Raw genomic sequence first — 22,360 nt, 5'->3', positions numbered from 1 at the left:
CTGCTCATCTTCCGGTCCCATGTCCTCTGCAGACTGCAGGCCAAGATGTCACGGTGCCCGTTGAGGGGCCGGTGGCAGGGCACATGCTTCCCTTTGGGCACCGTGTGTGAGGAGCAGCCAGGCCACCCTCTGTTTCAGACTTGCTGCAGCTAATTGTGTGAACTGTGTAGTTCAGATTTCTTCTTCCTTCTCTCAGAAAGTGACTTCAAAAATACTGATCAGGATAGATTATTTTATTTTACTTTTTTATACTTCTTCCATTTCCCATTTAACTGAAAAGAAATCCCACCCCTAAGACCCCACCTTATCCTTTTATATGAAACTGAAAATGGCAATACCTTGTTATAGCCATAATGGTATATATAGTGTTTGCGTTTGGCTGTGTGTTATTTGTTTTCTTTTTTTTTTCTTAAATTATGAATATGTGTAAAATCTGAGGTAACTTGCTAACGTGAATGGTCATATAACTTTAAAGATATATTTATAATTATTTAATGACATTTGGACCTTTGAAACATTTCTTAGTGTATTGATATGTTGACTTCGGTCTCTAAAAGTGCTCTTTATTAAATAACAAATTTCTTCAGTGGGCTAGAGCCATATCTGAAATATTGCTAAGCAATTTCAGTTCATCCAGGCACAATGTGATTTTTAAAAAATATTTCCATCTCCAAATATTTTAGAAGTAGCTTGTTTTTGTAATGTATGAAGGAAATGTTATGTTTAGCTCTTTCAGATCTTTGACTGCCTCTACACAGCTTTGCCTTTGAAAGCAATAATAGGGATTTTTTTTAAAAAAAAAACTGCCCTTAGCCTCTTATCACTTTTGTTGCCCTCTCTCAGCATCAAATGCTGGCGTGATGTGGTTTCCTAATTTCTTTTGGATAATTATTACTCTTGTCCTATTAAAAAGACAAGCACAAGTGAATTATTCAACTGCAGGAAAGTGTTCTGTGGTCTCAAAGTTGAGCAAAACTCTAAAATCACTGGGCTTCATAGTGAAGACATAGCTTAGAGTCACACATGTGGCTGAGGGCTCAGCCGTGAAGGGCTATGCAGGAATGCGAGATCACTCCAAGGATTCTTCACCAAGCAGCCTTACCACACAGTACACCAAGGGACCCCTAATCAGCCTTCCTCAAACCCCACTTGCAGCCTCCACAGAATTTGGGTTTAAAGGGACCCAGTGAACTCATTGATTGCCCTAAGGGGAGCTGGGCACCCTAAGTGGCAACCAGTTGCAGTAGGTGACTGATGGAAGAGGACAGAGAGCCGGTGGAGACCCAGTATAGCCTTTGACACCTGCATTTAACACGATGACGGAGTCAAAGGCAGGTCCTGGTCCTGGTGTGGCATTTCCTGTCCACCTCTGTCTATGAGTTCAAGCTACAGCTGTTCTGCAGGATGCTCTTCGACCCTTCCAGGCATCCACATGGCCAATTCGCAAGCGCACTTCCTTCACTGATCCAAGCCAGGCTTATGTAATGGCTCCACCAGGCAAATCTCTGCCCTCTTCCCTCGATGATCAAGGTGCCTTCACTTGAACCCTGTGCTCCTCTGAGCAGAACTCTGCAGAGATTTGCTCTGGCCCCTGATGCACCCTTGACTGGAGTCCTTCTCAGGGCCACCATGCACTTGGGACAGCCGCTGACCAGGTAAACCTGGGTGTGTCCAGTGACCATCTTTCTCCCTTAGAATTCATCCCGACTCCTTCTAATACAAGTTGAGGGGAAGCGAAGGGAAGCACTTCACCTTCTAAAGGTTGTGTACGAAGTATGCTTAGATAAATAAGCCACTTTTCTATTACCTAAGATGGAAGTAGTAGTTGATGCTATTTATTGTTTGTGTGTGGTGGCTTGAAGCATGCCACTGTCCATTTATTTGTGAGTATAAAATATGTGTTATTTTCAGCAGCACTTAGAAAAGCCAGTGTCTGGTAACACATTGCAATTTTATTAAATTGACATAAAAATGTTACCACCGGTACCAGCTGCACCCTATTTAATAAAAAAGTACTATATTTGTACATTATTTTTTAATGTTAAAAGGGCTTTTTTAAGTTTACAGTACACATATTAAGTGACTATAGGGATGCTTTAGTGTTGAAATGTTAGCGTGGCTGCAGGCAGCAACCCAGAAACACTTTAAAAGTCTTTTTCCTTGGGAAAAATTCAAGCACTTATCTCTGTCCTCCATCCAGATGCCTCAACAGGGCAATTCACATGTTTTAGAACAAATTTCTGTCCCTTTTATGGCCTCGGGATTCATGTTCACATTCTCTCTCTCTCTTCCTCACTCTCTCTCTCCTTCCATTTCTCCATCCTTCCCTCCTTCAGTTTATGCTTGGTCACAGATACGATTTGTGATTTGAAGACCAGAGCAGTCTTACTACTGCTAGGAACCATGCATAAGGACTCTTAGGGTTAAATCAACATGGTTCTTGGCATGATACCCATGTTGCTGGAATTTACAGTGTGACCAACACAGCCACATTTTTTTTTTTCTTAAGGAGAGCTGTATCTCAGTTGTCTTACAGAGTTCCAAAACAGGTACCACAGTTTGGTTTTAGATGGATGGAATGATGTTCATCCTGAAAGGGAGAAATCCAAAAACTCCCACATCTTTCACCCCAAGGCCCTTTAAAAGTAAGCCAAGGAAGAAAGCCACACCCATAGGGTGTGACCGTCACTGTAGATTCAGAAGGGAGGAGAAGAGTGTTCTGATTGAAGGGGTTCCCTCCATTCCTGAAGACAGGGATAGACCCCAAATCTAAGCTGAACATTGTAATTTTACAGCATTAGTAAAAGTAACCCTTATTCCTACGATGTTTGAGAGAACAATTATGAACAAAATAAAAGATGGGTTTTCCACACCTTGAATTTGTTGTTCTTAAAAAGAAAATGCATTTCTAGAAAAAAAGAAACCTATGTGAGAATTTTTAGTTGTTTACTTCATGTTTACAAATAATTGTTTGCTTTTTAATGCAATACTTCTAAATATATCAGCCAGAACCATAATTTACAGTAATGTCTTAGGTATTCTGAATAAAATTCCATTTCTTTTGGATATGCATTACCATTCTTAGATTTCTGTGGAACAAAAATATTTGTAGCATTTTGTGTAAATACAAGCTTTGATTTTTATTTTTTCCAATTGCTATTGCCCAAGATTTGCTTCCCATGCACATATTGTACAAATTCTGCTTTGTGCCCCAGGTCACGATGTGGATGAGTTTACTCTTAACTTCAAAGGGACTATTTGTATTGTATGTTGCAATTGTAAATTGAATTATTTGGCATTTTTCTCATGATTGTAATATTAATTTGAAGTTTGAATTTAATTTTCAATAAAATGGCTTTTTTGTTTTTGTTTTGTTATGTGTGTATATTGGGTCTTTTCTCATCGGCGGTTCCTTCTCTGGTCTGATGCCTACTTCTGTCCTGTACACCTGGGCACTGCTGGGTCTTAGCATTGACAGGGTCCTGTAAGAGCAGAGATCTGATGTCAGTGGCAAGAGGGAACAAACAAGTGCTTGGTAAGCGCTGTTTTCTTGTTTGGGCCTATTGCTCAAGAGGGGTGACCCTCAAAGATCTTTCTGAACTGGTGACCTAGGCCTGTGTCTGAAGGCAGGAGTGCTCATGGTGGTTTTGGGTCCAACTGCTATTCCAGCCAGGGGACCCATCAGAGGGTATGGCCAGGATGGTGTCATGTTTCTTTTCTTTCATTCTTTCTTTTTTTTTTTTTTTTTTTAAGATTTTTATTTATTTGGTTCAGGGTCTCACTACACAGCTCGGACTCATAGTGATCCTACTGTCTCAGCCTGCCCAGCTCTGGGATTACAGGCATGTGCCACCATGCCTGGTTTCAGTGGTTGGCATGGCATGCAGTACTAGGGATCGAACCCTGGTCCTTGCGCTTGCCAGGCAGGCGCTTAGACTGCTGAATTATCTCCCAGGTCCAATGACTCTTATCTCTAGGAATATGCAAGGTCCCAGCAAGTGAGCCCCAGGTGAAGTCAGGAGCGTTCGAGCAGCCCAGATTTGTCTGTTTTCCTTCCCCTATCTGTTTTGGATTCTAAAGAATAAAGTCAACCAACCAAAGCCCAGGGAAGAGTAAAATTTGGCCTCAGTCTGGAGGGCTCTACCTCAGAAGATTTCTATTAGAAAGCTTACCTATAGTGTGGACATAATTTTCCTTGGCCATTGTTTACTTTTGGCAAGTCCCTCCGCTGTAGTAAGGTTGAGGGCCTGGGGTAGAGGTTGCTTTCTTTCTGTCCTGTGTTTCCTGTCTGCCTTGACTTGCCATAATTCTAAATAGGGGACCCAGGAAATCAGGGTACAGAGGATCTTGGTCACTGGCTGTGGTGGCTCACATCATACTGAGCGGCAGAGCTCTCCTTTTAAAAAAAAAAAAAAAAAAGGTAAAATATTCAGATAGTCTGAAGAGCAGCCAGAGCAGAGGTCTCCGTTCAGAGGCTCTGTGTTCTTCTTCCTTTTTTTTATTAGTACATGTTTGCAGCACGTACGATCGTGCTGAGTGCTCATTGCAGAGAGTTGAGACACGTAATTCAATTCTCTTCATGCGCCTTCCCCCGTCCGTCAAGATCCCTTTCCTATTTACCAAAGATTGTCTCCCTATTAGAAGAGAAACCCAAGGTATAAATAATTTAAAGAGGGTCTGTTTACTCTTAATCCGTTGGCAGTGTTTTCTGAGAACTCTTGGAAACAGCTAATTTCTTAAACTAGAAACTGTTCTGAAGTTGGTGACTTCTTTCAGGACATATATTTATTTACTTCTTAAAATCAAACATCCTTGTGGTTTTAAGAGACATCTACATGGAGGTGGTGCAGACCCTAGACCCTGTTTTGCCCAGTGGCACGGTACAGAGCAGGTCGCTTTACTCCTGATTCTCATTGTGATAGACCTGTTAACATTTCAGGCTGGAAAACTCCTGGTCCTGTGCCTGTGCGTGTGCGCGTGTGTGTGCATCTGTGTGTGTGTGTGTGTGTGTGTGTGTGTGCTGGGGTGCTGTTCCAGTAGTATAGAGTTGCTAGCAGCATCCCCAACCCCTACCTACCTTCCAGATGCTAAGAGGACCTCCCAGATGGACATTTCCAGATGTCCCCTGGGGGCAAGATCTCCAAAGATTGAGAACCACTAGGCTGGAGGCCCCTGTCTGCTCTTAGGCCGGGCTTTATTGACAGGGCCCATAGAAAAATACAGCAGTGGTTAACACAAGTCCCCAGGCGCTAGACGGAAGGGCTTCCCAGAGGTGGGTGTGTGTGGACCTGTTCCATCCCTTCTCCAAAGGACGCTGAGGCGTGGGTGTGTCCTGGGGTGCCCCTGGCTCCTTCACCCACACAGTGGGCAGCGCACATGGCTGGACATGGTCAAGACAGGCTGGCCGTGCTGCTCACAGCTGCTGTTTTCTCACTGAAGCGACAGGCTGAAGAAGAAAGCAGTTTCTGTAAGGTTTCCGATCCCTCATGCCCCGAATATTTAACCATCCAACATTTGTGCGAGAGTGGGTGTTCGCTGTTAACTCAATCTCAGCTGAGACCAGCCCAATAAACACCTTTACTTTCCGTTACAGTTTATTTGGCTGGGAAATGGGTACCGCCATGTAAACAGGAAGCCCCCTGAAGTTATTATCTGCAGATGTGGTGGAAGAGCCACATGTTTATATTTATGGGATTCGAAAACAGTCTGAAGGGCAAGAGAAGACGTGGAGGAAGCCCTCCTTCACAGGCCCAAGAGGGGGTCTTCCCGGTTGTCATTTCCCGGGAAACTGGCTAGGAGCCACTGCTGAGGCAGAGAGACCACCTCCGCCGGGATAAGCGAGTTAGCAAGCTGTCTAAATCAAGAGGCTTCTCCGTCCCAGCCTTTGACACTGATTTCAGAGACCACTGTTATAATGAGTCTAAGTTTCCCTGGAGAGAGAGAGGACAGCTTGCCAGGCTGCTGTAGTTTTGGCGGAGGGGGGCGAGGGAGGGCTGGCTCCCTTACGAAATCCAGGCGCTCACACCGCTGCTGCCATGGTCTTTGCAGGGCAGAGCTGTCCAGCCACGGACACAGGGAATGTGCAGGTGACAAAACAGTCCCGCTGACACCCGGCTGGTACCCAGGTGTAGGCATAGCCCTTCTTCACCCTTCCTCTACCCTACTCCGTGCACCATCTTGTTGACCTTGGGACAGGTGCTTCAGAAAAGCCAGGTAGCCAGTAAGGTACAGAGAGCTACTGCTGTTATTTTAAATTATAGGATATGAGCAAAGGCTAGGGAATCTTTCCTCTCCTTACCACCTTTCCTGGCACCCTGATAAACTTTTTTTCCCTCTTTATTTAATTTAGTACAGGGTCTCACTATGTAGCTGGGGACTCATAGTGATCCTCCTGTCTCAGCCTCCCCAGCTCTAGGATTACAGGCATGTGCCACCACCTTGGGTTTTAATGGCCGGCTCGGCGTGGGACCGGCACAGCATGCACTACCAGGGATTGAACCTGGGTTCTTGCACTTACCAGGCAGGCACTTAGACCACAGAGCTATCTCCCTGGCCCCTGATAAGCTTCTGTAGTGTTTCAATCTGGAGGCCTTGGAGATGAAATTCTAAAAACTTAACAGCTGTAGACCACAACTCAGCAAAGAATTCATTGAAGAGGCACAGGGTAGCATATGGTGTGTGTGTGTGTGTGTGTGTGTGTGTGTGTGTGTGTGTGCACATACACGGGTATACTCAGGCACACCTCCAGGGGCAGCATGGCAGGAACAGGATGGAAAGGCTGTCTAGGGAAAGCCGAGGCTCACTGCCTACATGAACATACCCCTGGTACAGCATTAGTTTGTCTCAGTTTCTTGTTATTCCATCGATTTCTGCAAAAATGAAAAAAAAGTCTCTTGCTTATGATGAAGAAGCAGTTAATCTCAAAATCAGTAGTTAAAAGAAAGCAAGGTATCCCGGCAGCTCCTTGGGAAGTCAGTTAGGGGAGTCTGGGGATGCTATTGTTTAAGAGGTTATTATTGAGTTTGGTAAAATTTTATTCAAAAGCTACTTAGGACTCATTCTAGCCCTGCTTTTCATATATGCTCAGTCAACCAGTCAGTAAAAAAAAAAAAAAGGAATAAAATTCTAGGAACTCAACTTGTACCCAAACTTCTTTTATTTATTTTTTATTTTTATTTATTGGCAGAACCAGGGATTGAACTCAGGCCCTTGCACTTGCCAGGCAAGTGCTTATTCTACTGAGCTATCTCCTTGGCCCCTCAAAGCTTACTTCATCTTTTCATTACCTTGTTGCAGCAATGTCCGTCCCCTCAGCACCTGCCGAGTTCTTTGGAAACCCTTGCATTCTATTCTAGCATGGCCAACGTGGCTGGCTTCTTGAATCTATCTTCCTGGGTCATTCTGTCTCTATATACAGATAGAAAGATCTGTCTCTATAAGCCGATAGAAAGGGGAGGCTGTCCCTCACCTGATGTTCCCATCACAAAATCAAGAACATACAACAAAATGCTTTTTAAAAATTCCACCACAGCCCTTGAAGCAGCAGTGCTTGCAACCCCAGCTTGAAATAGCAGCAGAAGTAAAAATGCAAACAGGTTGTGTGTGGCTTTGCGCTCTTCGAATCTGTCAGAGCACCCAGGGTACCAGAGTCAGCCTGCGCGTGGGAAGAGAAGGAGGAGAGAGAGGCCAGTGGGTCAGAGGCGCAGTAGGAGCTACAGAACTTTGTGTGCTTGGGAGGTGGGCGTACCAAGAATGCAAAAGTATTACCGCATGCTGGATCGATATAAATATGTAAGCTTATAATTAAGAAATAAAACAGGAAAAAGTGAACAGCAGAACACATGACACATACAATAGCGGGGGTATTAATAAGGTATTATCTATGATTTAGATCCCCTTTGAAGTCTTTCCCTTCCTAAATTAAGTCCTTAAAAAAATTCTCCATCGATCTCCTGCTGGAAAATAACCAGTTTCGCTTTCTGTTTCTCTACCTCTCTCCTTTCTTGTCTCAAATAAGAGGATCATTTTCATCCTCCAGGAATGGCTTAGCTTGGTTTTGCTTCCTCTGGCCTTTATTTAATATTTAAAATCATGAAAAACACAATGATTTGGCTCCTTTTTTTAAGCAGAGAATTTAGGGTCTTTTTAAAAATATATAATGGATCTGGGGTCAGAGAAAATTTGTCTCTTTATGGAAGTTTCCGTGGCCGTTTCAAAAATGAGAAATGCAGAGGTTGGTGTTGGCTCTGGGCTTGGCCACATCTTCTAGAACACAAAATGTGAACAATTGGAAAGGGAGAGATTGGTGGGCCACTGTTGTAGCCCTTGTGGTCGTGAGAGGCCCGGAAGTATCTGAGAAGGAAGCAAGAGCCCAACTTGAGCAAGGAGTTAAGTGGTTAATAGGAAATAAGTTTTGTTTTTTTTTTTTTTTTATTGGCTAATAAAACCTCTCAGGGTTTTTCATATTATATGGTTCCTTCAGGCTTCTGGCCCAATGCTCAGAAAAAGAAAAAGACAAAAACAGCAATGAGAAGCTGGAGCCTAAATACCAATACAAGTCCCAAGCTTGTTTACTTTTTCATTTCCGCAGTTGTAAAAAAAAAAAAATTCCTCTGGTAATTCAACTTTATCACACTGTGGAGCGGGATCAGCTTTTGAACAACTCCAGGGATTTCTGCCTCCTTGTAAAAGGGGAAAAGTACGCCCTGTCTCTGTTTCAGCAAAAGAAGACCAAACCGATGGTGAGGGCAGAAAATTTTAAAATGAACCCACGGTGCAGGAGGGAGGGCAGATAGTGGAGAGAAACGCATCTCTGGAATCCTGAATGCAAATGATCTCTGTCCTTTTATTGCCAGTGGTTCTGTCCTCCCAACAGAGCAGGATGTTCTTGTTTTTAATAATAGCCAGACCAGATGCTCACTTCTCCCCAGCAACATGCTGGGTAAGTGAGAAGACAAACAGCTGATTCCTGTTAAGATGAACACCAGGAGAATAACCCAGAAAGTATGACAATCCTGGGGAGGGTTTTACTTTGTAAACCCCTGTTTGGCTGAAAGATCACAGGATCAGAGCTGCAAACACAGTGTGTCCCCCACTCCCTGCACCCGTGCTGGCCAAGTGGCTCCCCCGGGGGCTGTGAGCCTCTTGCTGTCTGCAGCCAGCCCTTTCCTAAGTCATCCCGAGTGCTCTCAGGCTGAAGGAGCAGGGAACTCGGAAGCCCTGGGTCCTTGGACTTTCAGGGACCGCACAAAAATACTCATTGACAGGAGGAATTTTTTAACTTGCTTCTTGCCATAGAAAATAGTGAAATCCTGAATGTGAGCCAGGATTTTAAAATGGCATCTTTGTTCTATCTTCTCACCCTTTCTTTCCCGTGCAGAAGCCGTGGAATCTGTCAGGTCCTGTTGTGTCTGAGAACATGCCACATGAGCAAGAGGCTGCATTTTTCTTGCCTGGGAGCTGCCAGAGCTGCTGTGGGGCTCCCGACCCTGTGCCACCCAGGGAGACCAGAGGGTCCCTGGGGGAAGGGGGTCTGCCTAGAGCTTTTTGGTCTCTCTTGGGCTTGGTTCCTGAGACCAGCATGAGAGAAAGGGTGCCTGGAATAGGTTGGGAGGCTCAGGTCCGAGAAGCTGCCTTTGTTGCCTTTGCTCTGAGATGTCCACATTTCCTACTTCTGCAGGGTAGCAAGAGCCTTCCCTGGCTTCTTAATCTCTTCCTCTGCTCTCTTTGAAGTAGTCCTTGAAGTTCACATACATTCTGAGGCAGAAAGGTTTGGTACCCAAGATACTTCTCCCACTTCTCCTCTTAGGATGGCACTGAGGGCCCTTATTTCAGATTCCTTTTGGGAGAAAGTTGGATCTGGCTCCCGTAGCCCAATGGCATCCATGCCTGTCACTTTTTTTGTTTGCCTATTTCATTCATCCTCTCTGAGTCTTCCCAGCAAACCATGAGAAGTTCACATTGTTTATATCCCCATTTTACTGATAGGCCACTGAGCTTCAGACATGTCCAGGGTTACACAGCCATTAGGACTGAAGCTCAGATGTGTCCGATCCCAAGACAAAGTTCCTAAGCTACAAGTTCACATGTAATCTCCTTTCTCATCTACCTAATAGACGTCACGAGCAGTAAGCAAATTAATGAGGTACAGAATGCCTTGCGAAGTGCCTAGTACATAATAGAAGTAAATAGCTGGTACCTATTATTATTCCTCAATAATTAAGGTGATTATTTTAAGAAGCATAAATAAAAAAAATTCAATTAGTTGGAATCACAATAGAACTGGAGCCACTAGGGGAAGAATTATTTTTAAAATATGACTCAATAGTTTTTGTAAACTTTCTTTCCTGCCGGCTGAGTTTGGCAAGAGGCTGAGTACCTGCACTTTCCCTGAAGCTCACAAGCATCCCATCCCATTGGTCAAGCACGTGGACGCATCTCGATCAGGAAGACCAACCCTCCTCTGCTTTAGCCCCAAACTGTGCAGTCTTCCTAGGGGTTCCATTTAGTTACACGTAAACACTGCTACTGAAGTCAGTAGTATTCAGCTTAATTTGGTAGCCTTGGCCTTGTCTAACAAGAGAAAGACCCAAGCCAAGAGATTCTTGCAACTTCAACAACTCTTACTTTTCCATGATGAGCTTTAGGATCCTCCTTGCTCCCTGAGAAAAAGGCAGCAGCCCCGACCCCCATGTCTATGTTGACATCACTCAGATGCAAGGCAATGAGGTAATGAGCTAACCTGAAGGCCTGAAAGGTCACCCCTGGGGACGAGACCTTATGGCCCTTGTCTGAGTGCAGGAGGAACGCAAGGCTGGGGCAGTGTTTTCCCCTGAATCCCTGAAATTACCTTGAATGAACACTTGTGCTTCTATCTGAGTATCTTCCAGCACTTGACAGGATGGTGCCTTAAATCTATTGATATGGAATTAATTTATCATATGACTCAATGTCCAGGTGGTAGATGTCACCTTTCTCTTCCACTCCTGCCTCTTTTCATTCTCTTTTCTGCAAGTAATTGCTGCACACCTACCTTCGGCTGAGCAGCGTGCTAGAGTAGATGGGCACCACCATTAAAACGTGTGTCATGAGGCATCTATCAGTAAGAGATGTACTGATCCTGCCGTTATTTCACTCAAGCAAATGCAAGTGGCCAAAAACAGATCACCAAGCACGATTACAAAATTAGCCATTAGTCTGGAGAGAGCATTTAGATAGTTTTGATTTCTGTTTATAGTCAATTTCATTTCCCATTTCTCATTACCTAAAACACTTACGAGGTGCTTAGCATCTATATTTAGCCAGGCGCTGTTCCTTTCCACCGCATGTACGGGTGGCCTGGTGCCTGACAGAGGGAAATTTTCACAGTCAAGGGGGCAAAACTGCTCTTCTCTCCTTTCCCCCTTCCTGATTGTGGCTGGCTCTGCGCGAAGAGGCCCAGTGGTCTCCTGAAAGGGACATCAGGATCAGCAAAAAGAGGAGAGTTCCAGGTCTTTCACCCTTCCTAATGAGACGTGTGACCTTGAACAAGCCACTTAACCTCTCTTGACCTGTTCCTTAAATGCAGGCAGTAATAAACTGCCCACCAGCTGGTTGGTGGAGGGACCCTGCACCTCCTGCTTGTGGATGTGGAATGGTTTTCAGAATGGGGGAGTTATAGGGAATTTTAAGAGCCTGCCTAGCACCAGGAGGTAGAATGGGGCTCATTGTTTTTCACGAAACCAGCATAAATGTCCGTTTTGTAGAAAGCAAGGAAATGAAATCCTGAAGAGGTCAGGTCTCTTGCATGAGATCACTTTAGATAGATGACTGAAGCCAGGGGTGAGGATGCTGGTTTTAGGGCAGCTTCCTGCTGGCTTCCTGAAAAAGACATTTCCTTGTTTTGTACGTAGCAGCAGCATCTTCTGCACTGTGTTTTCAACGAGCACTTATACTCATGCACTTTTCTGGTTGTCACAAACCTGTTTCCATTTGTTATAACCAGAGGCAAACTGATTGATAAAAACTACTTTGTTTTCACAAACTAATCTCCATCATGCTTTTCCATGCCATGCTTTTCTAATTTTAAGAAGGAAGACTTGCTGTATGTTATTAAAAAAAAAATCATAGGTGAAGTTAGTGTCCAAGCTGTCTATATATATATATATATATATATATATATATATATATATTTGGTACAGGGTCTCACTACACAGCTTGGACTTGTAGTGCTCCTACCGTTGCAGCCTCCCCAGTGCTGGGATTACAGGTGTCACTACACAGCTTGGACTCGTGGTGCTCCTACTGTTGCAGCCTCCCCAGTGCTGGGATTACAGGTGTGCGCCACCACAACTGGACTTGGAGGTTGGCTCAGCACATCCGGGGGTGGGGCTGGTGTGGCATGTGGTATCAGGGATTAAACTTCAGTCCCTGTGCTTGCCTAAGCAGGTGCTTAGTCTGCTGAGCTATCTTGCTGGCCTTCTGAGCTGTCTTAACGGGTGAGAAATTCATTTTAAAAGCATCAGTGCTATTCTTTCCTAGACTAAGAGGATCTTCCCACTGGAACATGTTTCAAGCTGATTTTTCTTTAGTAGACAAGAAGGCTTTTCCAGCTGAGTCACTCATTCTCTATGCCAGAGGATAGATGTGTGGCCTCACGATGGAAAGGTTTTTTTTTTTTCTTGTTTTGTATTCTCATTTGCAGAGATGTGTCAGACTTTTTTGTTGTTGTTATTTTTATTGATACAGTGTCTCACTATGTAGTTCTGACTCATAGTGATCCTCCTGTCTCAGCTTCCCTGAAGCTGGAATTACAGGCATGTGCCACTACTCGGTTCTGGCGCTGGTGCAGCATGTGGTACTGGGGATCGAACTTGGGACCTTGAGCTTGCCAGGCAGGCACTTATACTGCCAAGCTATTTCTCCAACCTCAAGATATGGCATTCTTATCTTAACAAGGGATGTCCTTAGTGTGATGTCCTAGCTACTAGGTCAAATGAAAACAGCTTGTCTTGCAAAAATGACTTCTCATCTCAATTGGACCTCTGAACTGCTTACCATCTGAATTACCCATCCTGATGTCTCTTCCATTTAGAAGTTGGAGTGGGGAAAGCTGTGCCAACAGGCAGTGAGTGTGCCCACAGGAGAAGCCTAATGATGCTGGCAAAATGCACAGCATAGTTAATCACAGGATTTCCTGTTTGGTGATGGACACAACAATTACCATGCAAGTGGTGACCAGGGACACTTGTGAAGGCACTTATAAGGCAGAAGGAGGAGGGTTGAGAGGATTGAGAATTTGTAGTCTTCCCTTGCTTGAGAAAAGAATGGGTATTGTCTTGCTTTAGTCTCCAGCTGGAGTCTGCTTGAGGCCGGGGTAGCGTGTTCATTCATCAACAAATATTCACTGAACTAGCAATACGGACACAAGAAAGAATGAGCCATGTCCCAAGCTCAGAAAGCTCATCATCTGTTCGAAGAGACAGAGACTTACTCTTCCCTGGGCAGTAAGCAGGGGCCATAACAGAGATGGGAACCAAACGCAGAGACCTGAGGAGCCTGCAGCTCCCGGCAGAGCCAGGAAGATGAGGAGGTAGATCTGGATCAGCAGCAGTTCTGTACCACGCTTGGCCTCAAGTGATCTCGGGTGTGCCTGGCTTCCTCACTACAGTGCAGTACCTGGGAGGGACCTGGGGACCAAGATCTTCACCACAGCACTGCCATGACAGCTTTTCAGAAACAACAACAGAGATTGGTGTTAGATAAACAAGAGGGAGCCCCCAAGGACTGTCTGGGAACACAGGAAGGAATCTCTGTGGCACAGGTGTCCTACCTTGATAAAGCACACTCCACAGTAGAATTTAATAAGTAAAAGCCAGAAGAAAGACCCATGTTATCAAAATATAAAGAATGTGTAACAGAAGAGGGTGTAGAGAGAACAGATGGCGCGATGACAGCATAACACATCGGAGTTTCTGTTCAGGGCATCGTACATGTTATCCAGTTACTGGCCCAGCACTTATATGAAGTGAGCCAGAATCTGGGTAGGACTACTCAGAGGCCCTTCCTGTGTTCCACAAGAAAGGATGACAACCATAGATTGCTGCTGTGAGCTACATTCTGGGTAGTTACATGGTCAAAAGACTCCACAATAAGTGAACCTGTGATGGGCCCTAAATAAGATATGATAGCAGGACTGGAGGCCCACTGTCCCCCCAGTGGGGCTCACAGGGACTCTTTCTCCCCAGTCCCTTACCAGTCACCCTACCTCCCTTTTTATAAAGTGAACCTGCCCTTGGAGTGAGTGCATTTGCATTTCTAGGAGAGTTTTCTGGGACCACTAAACCTCACCTGGAGCTCTGGAGCCTTTCTTGGGGTGTTTTCCCGGCATCTCTCAGCTCCCGTCTCCTGGCTGTGCCTCCGTGCAGGCTGAGGTCGCTGCATAGCTGAAATCCACCCTTCTTCTCCCACCCTCTCTTGCCTGAGTGTCCCGCCCAGATCCCTTAAAGTAAGAGAGGATCTTGTGCCCCAGCCACCTTAGCACAGGGGGATATGACAGAGCGTTCCGGTTTTCCCTGAGGTTCCTTTTGGGGCCCTGCATCTATTTCTGTCCCTGTAAGAGTCCATTTATTGATTAATGGCACCTTTATTTGAGTTATTAGAACAAATAAAAGACATGCACACATGCACATAAATCCACCTCTACCCCTCCCCAACCACTGGCTGGTGAAATGAGTTCTACTTCCAGCCCTGACATCTTGCCAGTTTGTCATTCTCTTTCCTGGCCACATCAGGTTCCATCAGGTTTGAGTTTATTGGCTACACAGTGAAGTTTATGTTGTCACAGAAATTAGCCTTGATGGACAGGGATATGGCCAGGGGATCCGGAGCGCTCGGCAGCCTCCTGCTGTTGGCATGACTGAGATGTGAGGGTACCTGGAGCCCTCTCCAAGAAAAATCAAAGCTGGTGTCTGCAGCAGCAAGCCAGTGCAATGAGACGCCCCTGAGGGACAGGATCCTGGACGTGCTTGCGAGCTGTCTAGCTTCATTCCAGCCGGCCACCCCCTCCTTTCTGCACCCCTAGTGCCAAAAAGCCTCCCCTCACAATGGAGGCAGGACTAGAAGGCCCGAGGTTAAGCCGTACTCTTCTACATTTCATGGTTAGCTCTCGTAGGTTCTTGGCTGTTTGACAACACTGGATAATAATTCAATATTTCTTAGTGAAATACTTGACCTTATTGTTAGTTTTTGTGACAAGGGGAATTTGAAGGAGTTGCAAAAACGCAAGCAAGTGTGACTGAGAAAGGCCAGGGCTTACCACTGGGTCGTGAACGGTTTCTTTTTCTGACATCTATAAAATTTAGGTGAAAACAGGTCAACATTGATCTTGGTAAATGAGAAAGCCAGTTCTATTGCTCACAAATGAGCTTCAGATAGAAATGTAAGTCTGGTTCAATCAAAAACACGTTTGGTTTCAGAGACCAGTGATGTGCTTTCTATAAAAAGAGAAAAATCAAAGAGCATTTACAGAGACACATGAAGTCAAAATATTCCTTGGCCCAAAAGATCATTTTCTAAGCATCAGATCCACTTGGTGAAGGGAGAACGAATGACTCCTTTCATTTTCTTTTTAGATTTGCATCTGCTGCCTTCGCTCTCTCTTCTCTTTGTTCTGAGTTGGCAAAAGGATGGCCAAAGATAAAAATCATATATGAAGAGGAGTCTTGCATTGCCTGATGTAGGGACTGACTGCGGACTGGTCGCTTGTGGTTGAGAGAGAAATGAGTTTTAGGATTCAGAGCTGTAGCTCTCCAGATCTGTCCTGAATCTTACAATCATTTTTGTGGGTGTCTTGCAAGGGACTCCTAGGATGTGTTGAAACTCTCAGAGCCAGGACACAGGACATGTTAAGCCATTTGCCAAATCAGGATGGGAGGGGGTCAGTTATGACAGCTTGTAGGCAGCCTGCTGGCCTTCTTGTCTCCATCCGGGAATCATCTGAAGCTCTTACCCTGCTGGGATGGGATCAACCTTAATATAAATTGCTCCTTCTCTCCCCAGCTCCCCTAGTAAAAGCGGAGCCCAAGCTCCAGAGTCAATTGTGTGCTGCAGGGCAGGACTCTGGAAGCATTTATACTCTTTCTTGAGAGATCTTTTTTCCCCGCTTTAGAAAATTGAAATTAAATTCATGCAACATAAAATCAAGTCTTCTAAAGCAACCAGTTCAGTAGCATTTAGTACTCATGTGGCTCTGAAACGCCTCCATCACCCCAAATGGAACCCCTAATGTAGTACTAAGCAATCATTTCCTGTTACCACATCCCAATCAGGTTTTGAACACTGACTGGTGTGGCTAGCCTGGTTTCCACAGAGTGTCCTTTTAGGATTCCACAATTTTAAATACGTTTGGCTATATTTCTTGTAGGATTGAGAGGAGAGAAGGTTTTCTTTGGGGAGAAGTAGAGATCCTGGGAAAGGGTTCCAGCGCCATGGGACAGAGAGGTCTAAAATCTCATGTTAACACAGTTGGCCTTTCTGGACAGAAGACCCTCTGGTGGGGCAGCTACTGTCTTTGGAACATAGTTTTAGCCTCCTGTGAGCTTATGGTCCCTTTAAAGTTCTCGGCATCCTCACTCTCTGGCACCCACTGCTCCATTCAGGAGTCATCTTACTCCATTTTTGCAGTGGACACCTGAGCTTGGCATGGGGAAGCCCTGTGGCCAAGTGCGGGGGCAGCATGGACTCAGCCAGGCCTCAAAGGAGCTCTGACTTGGGGTGCTGACTGCACTGTTGGCTCCAATTCACACGGCCTGTCAGGTAATCATTCCTAGTAGCAAACCCCGCATTAGCAGCTCTCCTCTCTGTAGCACACAGGCTACAGACATACATGGAAATTGGTCAAAAAAGAGAAAGAACTCTGAAGAACATTCAGGTGTGTTTGGGAGAGACTGAGAATCACTTCTGGCTACTCTCCAGACACTATACCTCCGGCTGTGTGGACCCTGGAGGAGGTGCAGAGACAAGTAGGTTGTTTTACGTGCGTCTAGAGAGAGGCAACCAGTGGCCTTTGAATTTGGTTCCTCATTAGCCAGGGTGGCCTGGAGCTGGGACTGGGCAAGAGTGGGGAGCCCAGACCCATTCTGGCTACTGGAGATGGGTGGCTGGACCCTGGAGGGAAACCCCAAGCCCTGTGTGTTCTAGGGCATGTAGACAGAGGTGCAGGCCTCATGTGACCCCTCTTGGTGGAATATTTATTTACTTGGGGAGTTTGGGGTGAAGTTACCTAATTTAATAGGTAAGGAATTTTGGCCATTTAAAAATATTTAGATATCAGTAAATATGCTTCAGAATAGGGTATAAATTTCATAGGAGTCATAAGGCTAACGGAGGACTTAGGAGCCTTCTGCTTGTAGCAGGTGGCTTTGGACCACACTCAGCCCATTCCCCAGAGTCACAGAGTTAGGTGGCTGCAGGGAGGGGAGAAGTCTTGTCTGGTACAAGGCATTTCCTAATCCTCCTAACCTGCATACCTTCAGCCCCACCTTGGTGCTCTGAGTCGATTACCAAGTGGTAGCCAGCATGACTGAGCTGTGAGTTTGGTTCTCATATCCTCTTGCACTCTTGTCCACTGTTGCCTAACCAGTGCTGCCACAGCTTAGTGGCTTAGCACAGCAGCCATGCCATTGTTCATGACCTGGTTCTGTGGGTCAGAACCCAGGCAGGGTTCCACCAGGCAGGCAACTAGCTAGTGACTCCTCGGCAAGTCCAGCTGGGGTTGGGTTGCAGCATGCAAGATGGCTTCCCTCACATGTGGAGTTTTCTTGGGGTTCTTCACGCGGCCCCTCCCCTCACGTGGCTGGCTTGGGCTTCCTCACAGCATGGTGGTCTCAGGGTCATCAGAAGTCTTAAATGGTACAACTCTCCAAAGGCCAAAACAAACACGGACATTGTGGATTGTCTAAGGCCAGCCTGGGGAGGGTCACTTGCATTGTGCTCCGTGGTCACAATGGGCAGTCCTGAAGCCCATGTCACCTGGCTCCAAAGCCCAGGATCTCGTCCACTCTTCCACACCGGCTTCTACAAATCACAGAGACCCCTCTATTGCTGGTAAAACTGGGTGTCCCTATCAAGATTCCAGCACCAGGGACATGTGTGTGGGGGAAAAGAGGTTTGGGCCATGGCCTCCCCACCTGGGTGACACCACTTCATCAAAACACCAGAGCAGGGGCACCACAGTGATGGAAAGGAGTGTGCTTGGCAGGAAGACAGATCCCTAACACTGTGCAGCAGGTGTCACAATGTGCTGCCTTGAGTCTCACGATGACCAAAGGAGATGTCACATAGCCACAGTCGGGAGACCCTCATTAAGGGGCAATGGCAGTTTACAGCATGTGACAGTTTCAAGACCCTTAGGGAAGAACTGGGTGGCAGGAGTCTCACCTTTACCAGGGCACTTGGGAGCTGTGGGGCTGGAAGAGCCACCTTGCTGTCACTCAGAGGCTCAGCAGAGAAAGAGTCCATTGTTCCTGGCCACTGTAAGTGACTGATGACAGTACATTGGAATGCAGTCAGGACTGGGCTTTCTAAGACAGAGGATTAGGAGCAAAAAGCAGATCCTGGAGCCTCTGGGTAGGTACCAGGTATGGAAAACACTGAGCCCAGCCTTCACTAGAGGTGCCCTGTTGACTCTAGAGTTCTGTCCTCCCCCTGCCAGCCCTGGGGACTCCCTAGATCACCCAGCCTTGCCTTCCTCTTGCACACAGTAGGCATGGTGCTTCCTGGGATAGCTTCTTATGGAACAAATAAAATAATCCCTACAAGGGATTTTGCCTGGTGCCTGCCAGGTAGGCATTTAGTAAGTATTAGCTTCCTCTCAGCATAAGGGGCTTGAGCAGTGATTCAGTCCAGCGACCTCACAGTGGTTGGCAATGTTAAAAAGATTTTCCTAAGGTTAGCTTTGCCCATGTCTCCTGTCTTGGTCCCAAGGTGCCTCTCTCTGCTCCATAGATGGAGGATGTGAAATATTTGTCATCAGAGCCACCTCGTCACTCTTGGTTGGTGTTTCCTGTCTTTACCCTGGGGGTACAGTAGATTCCATGGGACCCCAAAGTACCTGGAGAGGACCAGAAGAGAAAGTGCTGGCCCAAGAAACAAAGCAAGATGTTGTTTAAAAAAATGTCAAGATGGGGCTGGTGAGATAGCTCAGCAGTCTAAGCACCTGCCCGGCAAGCTCAAGGACCTGGGTTTGATTCCCGGTAAGGAATACTGTGCCTGTGCTGGAACCCCAGGTGCCATGCCAGTCACTGAAACCAGGTGTGGTGGCACATGCCTGTAATCCCAGTGCTGGGGAGGCTAAAAACAGGAGGATCACTATGAGTCCCCAGCTGCATAGTGAGACTCAACTAATTCCAACATGACAATCTTGTAGGAAAGCCATGTGCTTAAGTCACGTTTGTCTTTTTTCCTCTTTTTTTTTTTTTATCAGTTTCTGATTTATTTCTTCAAAGATGTTTTAAAGACCAGATCTCAGAATCATAATTCAGTAAGGAAAAAAGTTGCCTTCTGGTTGTCTCCCTTTCCCTGGCCAGTCGTACTCCGGATGGCTGACACTGTCACGCATGGCCAGCCCTGCCTCCCTCTTCTCAGCAGGTGGCTGTGGGTGCAGAGGGACCTGTGATAGGAGCCTGAGCTTCAGTCCAGCATCCAGGAGGCTGGAACCCTTGGGATGCCCTGTCTGGACCTGGTTCTTTCTTTAAGATTATTATTATTATTATTATTATTATTATTATTATTATTATTTTGTATCAAGAATCGAACTCATGACCTTACACTTGCCAGGCAGGCCCTTATGCTGCTGAGCTATATACCAGGCCCTCTGGTTCTTTTTTTTTCTTTTTTTTCAAAGTTTTATTGATAAACAGATAGCAACGAGACAGTTTCAAATCAAATTGGAAGTACAGTTTCAACAAATAATACATTGCATATATTCTTCTTAGTGGTTAATTGCTTTACAAGATGCGGACTTGTGATCCTATTTACAAACACCATTAGAACAAATCATTCTATTCATTAATTCTGGTTCTTTTTTGATGCACACCAAATCACCCCTAAGCTTGGTGGTACCAGAGGTAGCAAACACTTTAGGGCATTCACAGGCTCTTGAGGTCACATGGTGGCACAGGCTCTGCAGGAACAGCTGTGTCCACTCTTAACTGTGTCAGTCTCAGAGAGGGACTTGCCTGGCTGGGGCTGGAGTCATTAGAGGTGACTTCTGTCTCATGTCAGGAGCCAGGATGTGACAGCAGAGGGATGGCTGCAGCTGAGATGGCCTGGAGGCTTCCCCTGACCCCAAGTGACAGTGGCCTCTGGTCACCAGGATTCTTCTTTATGTGGTGGCTTGGGTCCTGAAAGCCAGCATCTCACCCAGCATTTCTATACTATTTCCCAGAACGTGGTCCGGCTTTGTCCATCCAGGATTGGGGGAGCAGTCACACCCACTCACTGCCAAGATAAGAGGCTTCTTCTCTACAAGGGGGATTGTCCAGGCACTTGCCACCATGTTGTCAGATTGTCACCTGTGGTGAATTCTCAGACACAGCCACCTAGCGCAGAGGTTCAGGGCTGTGTCCAGGGGAGAGGAAGCCATGGGGGGCTGAGCTGGGGCTCAGTGACAGAGTGCTTACTCAGCCTGTGTGGGTTACAGTACTATAACCAGCATACAGCAAAGAAAGAAGACTAGACATGGACAGATTGGATCCCTAGGCTTCTGAGGACTTCCACAAGTCACACCTGCAGGTACCAAAACTGTTTTTTCCCTGGAGTAGGGCCACCCCAGTGGACACCGAGGGACCACACACCCAGTAGCCCAAGTGGGTTTGAGCAGGGCGTTGCATTTTTCCTCCAACAGTGGAGGAGATGGCGGTGCAGGGAAACCTCCCCAAGGGGCTGGTGGCCTTGGTGAGGAGGTAGCAGGACCACCACGCAGCCTCTGTGCCTGTGCACACCCCAGAAGGAAGGAGCATCCTCTGTGTCCTCCAGTGTGGAGACTTGGGAGCAGTTTGGGTGAGGCAGGGCGTTCAGGAGGCTGAATGCCGGGTGGAGCTGCTAGGCAGCAGGCGATGGAGTGGTCTGCGGATTAGGGGGTTCAGAGCTCATTTCGTGTTGGACTTGTGTAAGGTAGTGTTTGTCATTAATGATTCTCCTTCTGTCTTCACAATAACTAGGATGTAGGCATTCCTATTTTGCAGCAAACAGACCAAGGCTTAGAGAGGTTAAATATCTCTCTTAAGGTCGTACAGCAAATAAGAAAATTCCAAAGGTTCTATTTGCTTTTTCAAAGTCAGTATGGCCTCGGGGCAGAGATGTTTCCTCTGCATTCCCTCTCTTCCAGCCTTCATTCTGTTCCTTTACTCTAAACCGTCAGCTGTCCATCACCAGGCTTCCTGTTGCTTTGTAGTCAGAGCTAAAGAATGTGCAAAAAGCACATTTGAAGAAATGATGCTTCAAGCCATGCCACCTGGCACTGCAGCCTCCGGGCAGCAGGGCGCTACACAAGCAAACCCCCCAGATCCCAGACTGCAGGTCCCCAGCCACACACAGCCCAAGGCAACCACCTTTAGTGCAGGGGTTGCGTAGCTCCGTCCTCAGCGTGGACGCTGCTGCTCTGAGGACCAAGTAGAGGGAACTGTGCGTCTGTAACTGTCCATTGATAGCTTAGTGAGCACTTTCAGCTGGATGTGAGGTCTTTATTTTCTTCAAGTCTTTCTCAGGGATAAGATAGTGGACTTATTTTTGTAGCTCGGTGGAGCGTCTGAGCTATATAAAGCACTTTCACTCCAGCTCTTACTTAACGCTGGAGTCTTGCAAAGGCGGGTAGGGAACGATGTCACAGCAGCAGGACGGCAGGCTTACCCCACGGCTTCCCTCCTGCGCATCGCTCAAGGGAGCAGCTCACGTGCAAAGACCTGAACCAAACTAAGTCAGAATGAATCCACTGTGGCTGGGCTGACGGAGATGATGGACACGTGGGAAGGTAACCAGCTGGGCGAGACAGTCCCAAGTGAGCCCCGCGCACGTGTGACGCGGCCTTCGTGCGCGCCTCCTTCGTGCGCTCCCTGGGGAAGGTGTGCGCCTTCCTCTAGATCCCAGAGAGAACGGAGATGGATGAAGAGTAGATTCAAAATAAAACAACGCTGCCTCATGCTGTGCCGTGATAAGGACTTTGCAGAAACAAAGAAAGTGACGAAATGGGAAGGAGTAGGTAGAGATAGAACTTTCCATAGGTTTCAATGAAAGGAGATTTTGTGTGTGTGGTACTGGGGAGAGAACCCAGGGCCTTGTGCATGCCGGGCACGTGCCTTACCACAGAGCTGCACCCTATCCC

The sequence above is a fragment of the Octodon degus genome, unplaced genomic scaffold (assembly GCF_000260255.1).
Source record: "Octodon degus isolate 3935 unplaced genomic scaffold, OctDeg1.0 scaffold00005, whole genome shotgun sequence".
In the NCBI taxonomy this organism is placed as follows: domain Eukaryota; kingdom Metazoa; phylum Chordata; class Mammalia; order Rodentia; family Octodontidae; genus Octodon; species Octodon degus.
The sequence above is the reverse complement of the archived record's forward strand: the minus strand, read 5'-3'. Positions refer to the sequence as shown.